This window comes from Dipodomys spectabilis, unplaced genomic scaffold, assembly GCF_019054845.1.
Source record: "Dipodomys spectabilis isolate Male_0828 unplaced genomic scaffold, ASM1905484v1 ptg000175l, whole genome shotgun sequence".
NCBI lineage: Eukaryota > Metazoa > Chordata > Mammalia > Rodentia > Heteromyidae > Dipodomys > Dipodomys spectabilis.
This window is the reverse complement of record NW_024870852.1, coordinates 8,941,960-8,953,185: the sequence shown is the minus strand read 5'-3', so window position 1 is coordinate 8,953,185 and position 11,226 is coordinate 8,941,960.

Here is an 11,226-nt window from a genome sequence, read left to right as displayed (position 1 = left end):
TTGAGGACTTCCCTCCTGGGCTCAGGGTGGCTTTTGTTCACAAGCATGGATAGATTTGGGGGGACCGTGGGAGCCTTTCCCACAGGGATTCGCTCCGCGGGACTTGAGCTCTCCGCAGCTGTAGGGGGCTGTCTGGCATCCCTCTCTCCTCCAGTGCAGGCATCCAGGAAGACATTGAGGGTGGTGATGTTGATGGTGGAGCCAGGGGCCCCAGGGGTGTCAGGAGACCACTGGGGTAAATAGATGGAGACAGATTGACTGTGTGGTATTGCAGGCTTGTATAGAATGAACCCTTATTTTACTTAATGATGGCCCCCAAAGTGCAGGGGCAGTGATGCTGGCCAATAGGTTTCCTTTGAGCAAAAGGGTAAAAATAAAAGTCCAGTGAGATGTTTTGAGAGAGGATGAGAGACCACATTCATCTAACTTCCATTACAATGTATGGCTACAATTGCTCTATTTTGCTAGTTATTGTTCATCCATGCCTAGTTTATAAACAAATGAAATGTTATAGATATATATCATAGGAAAAACACAGTATATGTAGAGTTCAATATCTACTGGAGTCTTAGGAAAGCCTCTTCCAATGGTGGGGGTGGGAGGGAGAGACTCCCACCATAGTTTAGGATGTGGAAGCAGTGTGGCTTAAAGAGCTAGAGATTGCTCACCTACATCCTATTGGTAGAACATCTGCAAAGGTCGCTGGGAAATGTAATCTAGCTCTGGGCTATGCAACACACTGGAGAAGCAAGGTGAACATCTGTCCATAAGCCATGTCGAGCCACTCTCCTTGATTGCCCCAGTACTGTGGTAACTTCTGCCTGTGTCTGCTCCTGCAAGCTCTTCTTCCTAAGCAGCCCCCAAACCTGAGTTTTCCATCAGCCAAAGCCCAAAAACCTCAGAATGATGTGATGACCTTTAATTTCCTTTTCCTGCCTTATTGAACTGGTGAGCATTTCTGTCACTGTGTCGAGGAGGGTGGTGAAAGGCCAGACCTCGATCCTAGTGAGAAAACATCCACACTCCTGCTTTTCCTTTTTCCTTTCTTTCTTTCTTCTTTCTTTCCTTCCTTCCTTCTTTCCTCCCCTTCCTTGCTTCCTTCCTTGCTTCCTTGCTTCCTTGCTTCCTTCCTTCCTTCCTTCCTCCCTGCCTCCCTCCCTCCTTCCCTCCTTCCCTCTCTCCATCCCTCCCTCTCTCTCTTTCTTTCTCTCTTTTCTTTCCATCCCTCCCTCCCTTCTTCCCTCCCTCCCTTCTTTCTTTCTCTTTCCTTCCTTCCTTCCTTCCTTCCTTCCTTCCTTCCTTCCTTCCTTCCTTCCTTCTTTCTTTCTTTCTTTCTTTTTCTTTCTTTCTGCTTGAACTCAAGGCCTGGGCACTGTCCTTGAGCTTTTTTGATAGCATTTGAGCCACAGTGCCACTGCTAGTATATTGGTGAGTTAGTTGGAGATGAAAGAGTCTCATGGACTTCCCTGCCCAGGCTGGCTTCAAACTGTGATCCTCAGGTCTCAACATCTTGAGTAGCTAGGATTACAGACACGAGCCACTGCTGCACAGCTTATTTGTAGACTTTCTCCCTCTCTCTTTCTTTCTTTCCTTCCTTCCTTCTTTCTTTTCATTTTTTTTTTTTTTTTTTTTTGCCTGTCCTGAGGCTTGAAATCAGAGCCTGGGCACTGTTCCTGAGCTTCTTTTGCTCAAAGCTAGTACTCTACCACTTGAGCCACAGCGCCACTTCTGGCCTTTTCTATTTATGTGGTACTGAAGAATTGAACCCAGGGCTTTATGTATACTAGACAAGCACTCTACCACTAAGCCACATTCCCAGCCCTACTTGTGGATTTTCTATGGCTGCTCCTTATTAAGAGATAAAGGAGGAAATTTCCCTCTATAATTATTTTTGGAGTGTTTTTTAAAAATTAAGAATGGATTTTGAATTTTGTTCATTTTCCCCTATATACTAGTATAATACTATAGTCAGTTATTTTTCCTTCTTTTATCTGTGTGTATGTGTGTGTGTACTAGGGTTTGAACTCAGGGGCTAGAAACTTCCCCTTAACTTTTTATCCAAGGCTGGTGCTCTACCACTTAAACCACAGCTCTACTTTTTGCTTTTTTCTGGTTAGCTGGAGATAAGAGTCTCATGGACTTTCCTGCTCCAGGCTGGCTTCAAATTGCCATCCTTAGATTTCAGCTTCCTGATTAGCTTGAATACAGCTATGACCCACCAGCCCTGAGCCTGACAAGGATTTTTAAAAAGACATCATAAAATGCTTTTGCATATGAAAGCAATGATATTGCAGAAAATTGTAGCAAAGAAATAGAAGTAATATGGAGAACCCAATAGAAATCACAGAACTAGGGGCTGGGAAGGTGGCTCAGTAGTAGAGCGCTTGCCTTGCATGCATGAAGCCCTGGGTTGGATTCCTCAGTACCACATACACAGAAATAAGCCAAACATGGTGCTGTGGCTCAAGTGGTAGAATGCTAGGCTTGAGCAAAAGAAGCTCAGGGACAGTGTCCAAGCCCTGTTCAAGCCCTATGGCTGGCAAAAAAAGAAGAATCTCACAGGCTTTTCTGCCTGGGCTGGCTTTGAACCATGATCCTCAGATCTCTGCCTCTTGAGTAGCTAGGATTACAGGTATGGCCACCAGTGCTGGGCTTCCAGGGTATGTTTTTACTAATGACCTTTGCTCTCTGTGCCTACATGTAGCATAGCATGTAGAAGACAGAAGCATTGAGTAACCCTCCATACCTCATGCTGCGCCCTACAGCCAAAACTCCGCAGCCCCTCTTCACGCCCCACTCCCTCTTGCTTTTCCAGGGGAGGAAGGCAGCATCCTTGTGGCTATGGGACCCTCGGGCTCACAAAGGAGCTGCTTCAAGCCACCGCCACCCCTTCTGAGGCAACTCCAGCGGAACCACAGCCTCCGTGGGGGCTTAGGTGGCTTTTGTTTTAATACCAGTGTGAAATAAATTGAAAAATTACCCAGAAAATACAGGTTGTTTTTTTTTTTTCCCACAGCGGGCCTGAAATTTCTTTCCATAAACAAACAAGTTGAAAGAGATACCTTAATGCCACCCCATAATTCCTCCCCCAACTTTATGTCTACGTGTGGGATTGGAGTCTGCTGGGAGACTTAATCTCTTGGGCAAAGGCGAACTACTGGGGGCCACAGGCCACCCAGATACCTCTTACCCCTGCCTGTCTGCTCCACAGATAAGCCCCTCCCCACAGCCTTTCACTCTTCCTAGCTGAGCGTGAACTCAGGAGCCAGATGGTTTAGATTTTTTTGAATCAGAGTTTTTTCAATTATTCAGTGCAAAGTCAAACAAATTACTTAACCTTGTCTGCCTCAGTTTCCCTGCTGTAAATAGAGGTAGTATGAGTAGCTCATAACGTTGTTTGAGAATGATATTACTCCTGCAGGAAGTTCTTAGTGCATGGCCTAAGCCAGGCTGTGGAAAGCTATGATTGGTTTGATAGGCAAGAGAGAAAGCAGACTGAAGGAAGACGAGGGGAAATGCTTAGTGATGTACGCATTCTCCCACAATGAACTCTGGAGTTGTCTCTGACCTTCAGGTCAGGATCTACAACTCTCTGCAATTGGCAAAGCTGCCGGTGATCTGCTCTGTCATTGGGCCAAACATGAACTATGGAAGGACACAGGGCAGGAGTTAGGATTTTCCTTCAGTTTATAGAAGAAACAGATCTAGGAGGTGAACTGACCATTGGTCTCAGGAAGTACCTCCATTCTGGTGTTTGAGGACCCAGGATGAATCCTAATCCTGGACACACACTATGCTCAGACTGAGCCCGAAACCTGGACCTGAATCTGGACCACAATATAGGCCTCAGTTAAGGAGGGCCTTGGACTCAGTGTCTCTCTTCTCTTCTCTTCTCTTCTCTTTCTTTTCCTTCCTTCCTTCCTTCCTTCCTTCCTTCCTTCCTTCCTTCCTTCCTTCCTTCTCTCTCTCTCTCTCTTTCTCTCTCTCTCTCTCTCTCTCTCTCTTTCTTTCTTTTTTGCTTGCTTGCTTTGTTGGTTGTGGGGCTTGAACTCAGGGCCTGGGCCCTGTCTCTGAGCTCTTTTACTCAAGGCTAGTGCTCTACCGCTTAGAACCACAGCCCCATTTCTGGTTTTTGAATGGTTAATTGGAGATAAGAGTCTCACAGAGACTTTTCTGCCTGGGCTGGCTTCAAACTGCAGTTCTCAGATCACAGCCTCCTGAGTAGCTAGGATTATAGGCATGAGTCACTGGTGCCACTATCTTTCTGAGATAGGGTCTATGTATGAAACTTAGGCTGATTGAACTTGCAATCTCACCTCCTGTCTTTACATCCTTCACGAATGACCCAAGTCCTCCGGATGCCAGAAATTTGAGGAGACCCATTGTCTAGGCGGGTTTCAGTTGTGATTATTTAATACTCTTGTTTCTGGTTTCACGTTTGCAGCCTTGGTCAGCTTGGGGTTGAGTTTTCCTTTCTTTCTTTTTTTTTGTGGTTGAAGTTATGACACTATTTCAAACAAAGGGGAAAAAATTAAAAACAACAGCGAAAATATTTCCCAAATATGTTCACCATCAAGTTGATCCCTTGGTAATTGGCTGGGGAGAGAAGAAAAGAACAGAGAGAGGTGTTTTCCTAATGAAGGGGCAGTAGGTCCCTGTTGGGATGGTGGACAGGAGGGTGGGGGTCAGCTTTGGTTTTCAGTCTGCAGAAAATGGTGACGGATGGGAGGAAGACAAGGAGAAGGAGAAGAACCCCAGCCAGTTGAGGAGAGAAGTTATCATCAAGCCCTTGAATGTCCCCATTCTAGAAGGAGCTGAGAGTCAGAGCCGATAGCTGAGGCTCTGGCACCTGGCTCTCACTTTTCTTTTTTCTCAAAATACCTTAGCCCAAATCACCTGCGCAAGCCAGGCACTGGTGGCTCACACCTGTAATCGCAGCCTGCGGCTTGGTATAGTGCGATGCTCGGAGGTCACGGGGGAAGTGCTCTCAAAGGGGAACACGGGATCCCTGTCTCTTCCTCTTCTTCTTTTGCTTCCTGGCTGTGAAGTGAGCAGTTTGCTCTGCCATATGCTCCCTGACATTGCTGTCTTTCGTCTTCACCATGTACCTGAAAACAGTGAGTGGGCCCAGCCATTCGGAAGCCAGGAGTCAAAGTCAGCCTCCTCTCTTTGTAAGTCAGTTATCTCAGGGAAACAGAGCCAGCAAAGACACATCCTTTAGGCCAACAGCTTAGAGACAGTGAAGCCAAGCTTCCTTTAGAACAGCTCCACATGGGCGGAAAGGGGAGAGCGCTCATGATTTCCTCTACAACTGTAGTGGCTTAACTCAGAGCTTGACAACAGATGTGTTCTTGGACTGTTGGCTTCAAAACAAAGCATCCATCCTCAGGGGTTGTCATTGCCTTCAGGGATGTGGAACCAAGATGCTGCCATATCCACTATGGGTCAGGAGCGTATCTGGGGAAAGTGGGGATTTATCTGTTCATCTATAGGCTTCCGAATCGATGGATTAATAGATGTGGGTACTTTCTGGAGGGGTTGAAGTGGCCTAGGAAGGAAGTGAAGGATGAGAGCTCATCATCTTCTGTGCTTCTCGCATTACTATCATTAGAACAGAAAGAAATGGAAGAAGAAGAAGAAGAAGAAGAAGAAGAAGAAGAAGAGGAGGAGGAGGAGGAGGAAGAGGAGGAGGAGGAGGAGGAGGAGGAGGAGGAGGAGGAGGAGGAGGAGGAGGAGGAGGAGGAGGAGGAGGGAGGAGGGAGGAGGGAGGAGGGAGGAGGAGGAGGAGGAAGGAGGAAGGAGGAGGAAGAAGGAGGAGGAGGTAGGAGAAGAAGAAGAAAGAATCCAGCTGTTCTGTAGCTGGGGACCAAATTCTTGGTATGGAAGTAATTGGGCTCAGGCTAGTCTCCTCAGAGCGCATTCCGAATGCTTTTCCTATTCCCAAACTTAATTAGGAGGCATTGCTGTAGTGTGAGTCAGCACTTAATAATTGGGGGGTGTTTATTAGGAAATGGGTACAGCAGAAGACAAGACAGTTGGACAATTCAAACTCCAGTCATTTGAGTCACTGACCATGTGATCTTGGGGGAGACACTTTCCCTCACTGAATATGTGTCCTCATCTGCGTGGATTACAATTTCCCTGGCGGGTATTGGGGGGCACTCAAAAGTAGATCATACACATCAAAAATTGGCTAGGTTTTAATAGGCATTTAATAAATATTTACTACCTTCTCTTCTCAGGACTAGTATGTGTGTGGCTTACTGTCTCCACCATGAACTTGAACCTTCCACTGTGGAGTATCTACTATTAAAGGAGAACAGGGACTGGGGGTTGGTGCTGGGGAACTGGGGGGGTTGTGTGGGATGGCATTAGACATGTACTTAGCATGTGCAAGGCCCTAGGTTTCATCCTCAGCACCAAAGAAGTAGGGAGAGAAGGAAAACAGATCTTTGGTATTGATGTGGTCAGATCTAAGACATATTATTAAAAGAAAATAGCAGCTCACAGAACATGTATATAACATGTAAGGGCAAAAAATCAAATCCCATGTATCTATCTTACCTCTTAGCTACTATCCACCGGTTCTTCCACTCATCCATCCATTTACCATCTATCAATATAGGTAGAAAATGTCTTGGGCGGAAAGAGTACCCTAAAGAAGTAGATAAGATGGGGAGATGCACAAAACACTATTTTTTTTCAATTTTTTAATTGTGATTAAGTGGTTATATAATTTCCCAAATTTCACAGTATTGTGGGATAGTGATGCTTAGTTAAAGTCACAAGCACATTCTAACTTTCATGGAGTAAATTGTCTATCTTGGTCTATAATATTTCTGAGTTTCATGAGTTTTGCAATAGAGTTATTTCTTCCACATTGGGTGATACGTCATACATTTCTTTTGTTTTGCATAGCATCAGCTGTTCCCTCTTTCCCACTTGTTCCCTCCCTCCCATCGCTGTCATTGTGTGGTTTAGTTCATTTTGGTCAATGTCCAGTGTGGCTGATGGGTCCTGCTGTTGTATGTTTTTCCCTGATTCCATCTAATTCTGTGTCGTTCTCCTTGATTCCCTCCAGTGTGCACATATATGTGATCAGCAGTGTGGGGTTATTTAGTAGTGATTTGACCAGATGAGTGGAAGTCTTTGTTTCTTAAGTCTTGTTAATTTTTTCATATCACCTTATATTTTGTATTTAACATCCACTTGTCAGGCAGACCATGTGCCGTTTGTCTCTGCTCTTGGCTTACTTCGTTCAACATGATTTCTTCTAGCTCCATCCATTTCCCTGCAAATGCCATTATTTTGTCCTTTCTAATGGCTGTATAATATTCCATTATGTATAGATACCACAATTTTTGGATCCATTCATCTGTGGTGGGACATCTGGGTTGTTTCCATATCCTGGCTATTGTGAACAGTGCTGCAATAAACATGGAAGTGCATGTGTCTGTACACTGGTTCCTGTTGTTCAGGATAGATGCCTAGAAGTGGTATGACTGGGTCATAAGGGAGGTCAATATTTAGCTTTCTGAGGACCCTCCAGACTGCTTTCCAAAGTGGTTGTATAAGTGTACATGCCCACCAGCAGTGTAATAGAATTCCTCTTTGTCCGCATCCCCTCCAGCATTTGTCGTTAGCTGACTTTAGGATGTGGGCCATTCTGACTGGGGTAAGGTGGTGTCTCAGGGTTGTCTTTATTTGCATTTCCTTCACAACCAGGGATGGTGAACATTTCCTTATGTAAAACACTATTTTTTAAAAGAATAATATATATGAGCCATGTAGCTCATGCCTAGAATCCTAGCTACTCAAGAGGCTGAGATTTGAGGATCATGGTTTGAAGCCAGCCTGGGTAGGAAAGTTTGTGAGATGGCTAGGTGCCATCCTTAGCTTTTTTTCCTTTACCACTTGAGCCACAGCTCCACTTTCAGCTCTTTGGTAGTTAATTGGAAATATGAGTCTCATGGACTTTCCTGTCTGAGGTAGCTCTGAATCACAATCTTCAGATGTCAACCTCCTGAGTAGCTAGGCTTACAAGTGTGAGTCACTGGTATTTTTAAGGTAATTTACTTTTTAAAGTGCTTTTTTAAGGTAAGTTACTTTACTGTTTGGTTTATGCATGCATGTATGTATATTTATTATTATTCATCCTCTTTTGTTATTCTTTCTCTTCTTCTTTGAACAGCTAATATACTAGTGTTGTGCAAAAACAAAGAGCACAAAAGCATATCCTGGAGAAAGTAATCCCCTGCCTACTTGTCCCCTGGTTACTCTGTCTAAATGTGCATACATTTTGCCCCCACTTGTCTTCTCTGCTGAGAGATAACATCACATAGTCTGGGGTGCTTTTTGCAACATACTTTGGAAATCAGTCATTAGCTGCCCATGGAGTCAGCAATTCCTTTAAACAGTGGGTAAATGTCAGAGCTGAGATGTACCATCCTGATTTTTTCTTCTTTGATGGTCCTGAGGCTTAAATTCTGGGCCTGGGCACTGTCCCTGAGTTCCCTTTGCTCAAGGCTAGCACTCTACCACTTTAGCTACAGCTCTACTTCTGGCTTTTTCCTGTGATTTAATTGGAGTCTTACTGACTTTTCCTGACCTGGCTAGCTTCGAACTTTGATCCTCAGATATCAGCCTCTTGAGTAGCTAGGATTGCAGGCAAGAGCCACCAGTGCCCTGCTACATTCTTAATTTAATTAGAACTCTTTGATGGATGCTTAGATTGCTTCCAGCATTGCAATATTACCATAAGGATGCCTGTCCTAATGCAGATATTTTTTTGCAAATAGGGTGAGGGGTGCAAAATAAGCTCCTGGAGGCAAAGACAGTGGAACACAGGAAATATGTATTGTGACCAGGTACATGTAGCATTCCAGTCAGGGAGCAGAGTGCCTGCTCTCTACCACCCAGCTTCTAGAACTTTCTCAATACTCTGCAGCCTGCATACCAATGTCATCAACAGTCTCGGTAATGTCCTTTACAGAAAGATTTCCAATGTAAAATGGAATCCACGATTGTATCACATGTAGTTGTTGTGTCCCTTTAGTATGGAGCCCACATCCGATAAATGAAATAGAAAATAGACTATCAGGAGTCGAGGATAAAACAGAGGAGCTAGAACAAAAAGTCAAAGGTATGGAAAAACCACTCAGAACCTACCAAAGGGAAATCCAAGAACTGGCACACTCAGCCAAAAGATCAAATTTACATGTAATTGGGATCAATGAGGGGGAAGAATTCAATACTAAAGGCATTGAAAAGTTATTCAATAAAATAATAACAGAACTTCTCCAATCTTAAGAGAAAAATCTCACCCACTTGACAGAAGCATACAGAACTTCCAGTAGACAGAATCCAAGAAGAAGCACTTCTAGACACATCATAGTAAAAAAAAAAATCAATTCCTTGCTTTTCAAGGAATTGATTTTAAATGCTAAGAAATCAAAGAAGGAGCTATATTACAATGGGAAGCAAATCAGGGAAGTTGTGCTGTGGCTCAAGTGGTAGAGTGCTCGCCTTGAGCTGTAGAGTGCAGGGATAATGCCCAGGTCCAGAGTTCAAGACCCACAACCAACCAAAAAGAAAAAGAAAAAGAAAAAAGAAAGCAAATCAGTATCACCACAGATCCCTCAACACAACCCTCAATGCAAAGAATGCCTGGAATGGTATAATCCAAGCCCTGAAGATCAACAACTGCCAACTCATTTGATGGTGAAACTAAGACCTTCCATGGCCTACAAAAGTTAAAGGAATTCATGAACACTAAACCAGAAGTACAAAGAATACAAAAGGGAAGTATACAACCTGAAAAAAAATCAAAATCAAGGAAATACATTAGACAAAAAAATCACTAGAAGACCAATTTAGTAAGCATAGGAGGAGGAAAGAAGCAAGACACAGGAAATCAAGAAAATGGCAGGAAACATAAGTCATCCCCCTATAATAATAACCCCAAACATTAATAGACTCAATTCTCTGGTCAAAAGAAAAAGAACAGCAGATTGGATAAAAAACAAGATCCATCTATTTGTTGTCTCCAAGAGACCCCCTCACAGTCAAAGATAAAAACAAACTCTGAGTAAAGGGATGGAAAAAAATAATGAAAATGCACCCTGCAAGAAGCCAGGAGTAGCCATATTGCTTTCTGATAAAATAGACTTTTCATTAAAATCAGTATGAAGAGACAAGGAAGGTCATGATACAGTAATAAAGGGAATGATTCATGAAGAGGAAATCACAGTGGTCAATATCTATGCGCTAAATAATGGAGCATCATTAAATACGTTAAAAACTTTTGGACTTACAGAACAGGATAGAAACACAATAATAGTGAGATCTTTTAATACCCCACTCTCACCAAAGGACAGTTCAACCAAACAAAAGCTAAGCGAAGAAGCCTCTGGAGTAAATGACACCATAAACCAAATGGACTTAACAGGCATCTACAAAGTATTCCAGCCAACAATGACCCAATTTACATTCTTCTCAGCAGCCCACAGAACATTCTCCAAAATAGATCATATCATAGTACACCAAAGAACCTAAGCAAATACAAGAGGACTGACATAATTCCTTTCATCCCATCTGATCACAGATGACCACTTCTCAACAACAAAACAGACTGCAGAAATCACTCAAACACGTGGAGGCTGAATAACATACTACTGAATAACACCTGGGTAACAGAAGAAATTAAGGAAGAAATTAGAAAGTTCTTACAATTCAACAAAAATGAAAACATACCACAACAGCTGTATCTGGGATACAGCAAAAGCCGTGCTAAGGGAAAAGTTTATGGCTCTAAGTGTACACATAAAGAAAACAGAAACAGCTCAAGTAAATAACTTGAATTTAAATTAAAATTGCTGGATAAACAAGAATAAGTCAAACCTAAAATTACTAGATCAAGAGAGATAGCAAAGATTAATACAGAAATCAATGAAATAGAAACTAAAAAAAATCTATAATAAAGTCAATGAAACAAAAAGCTGTTGTTTTGAAAAAATTAATAAAATTGACAGACCACTTGTGAGATTACTGGGGGAAAAAAAGAAGAGGAGAGGAGATTCAAATCAAATATTACAACTAACATCCAAGAAATCCAAGTGATTATAAAGGACTACTTTCAAAACCTATATTCACAGAAGAAGGAAAACATAGCAGAAATGGATGAATTTTTGGAAACATACAAACTACCTAAACTGAACCAAGGAGATA